Genomic DNA, 665 nt, shown 5'->3' on the forward strand with positions numbered 1-665 from the left:
GGTTCTAACATCCACCAGAGGTTTCAGGAACTGCGTGTTTCCTCCCTGCTTCCTCCGTCATTATTTGGACCCTAAAACCCCCACTCCTCCTAAATGTCCCCATTGTTTGAAGTGGGGCTTGGATCAGCCTTCGAAGACTTAAGACTTCGACACTTGTTTACACAAGGACACTAATCGGAAATATGGGAGAATGGGATTATTAAAAGTGGATTAACTGCTCTGAATTAATTCTACACATAGATGACCTTATTGCTAGGGGTCCTGTTTCCAGATTGTCTAAAGAGATTCAGAGTAAAACTTCTTTTGCAGCAATAAGAGAAACCCCAGCCCCGGGCTGGAGCAGGGACTGCTGTTCCCCTGGGCATGTCCTGCTGAGCTTTTGCCAAGGGGAAAGGTGCTCCGCTATCTGGGAAGGGGAATCGTGCCACATCTTCCCTTGTGCTGGGAGGTTTGAGTGGGATAACCCAAAGCAACGTGAAAACAGGGCTGTCAGCTCTATAGATACCTATATGACTGCCACTCGTGTCCCTTCACAGCTAAGGATGCCAAGGGACCTGATCCATAGGGGACAAGGGGGCTTTACATGGACATATCCGCCCACCATGGCCACGTAGACTTGCTTTGGGACGCATCTCGGCACTCCTTAGACCTCGCAGCAGAAGAGA

General features: G+C 49.5%; 1 protein-coding gene across 1 annotated transcript in view; it reads right to left on the reverse strand.

The window, feature by feature from the left end:
- The window catches only part of PNPLA1 (patatin-like phospholipase domain containing 1), an 11,291-nt gene that overhangs the window by 9,963 nt on the left and 663 nt on the right, over nt 1–665 (reverse strand). The gene's annotated exons all lie outside the window — the stretch shown is intronic.

Source organism: Pygoscelis adeliae, unplaced genomic scaffold (assembly GCF_000699105.1).
Source record: "Pygoscelis adeliae isolate BGI_AS28 unplaced genomic scaffold, ASM69910v1 Scaffold482, whole genome shotgun sequence".
Classification (NCBI taxonomy): Eukaryota; Metazoa; Chordata; class Aves; order Sphenisciformes; family Spheniscidae; genus Pygoscelis; species Pygoscelis adeliae.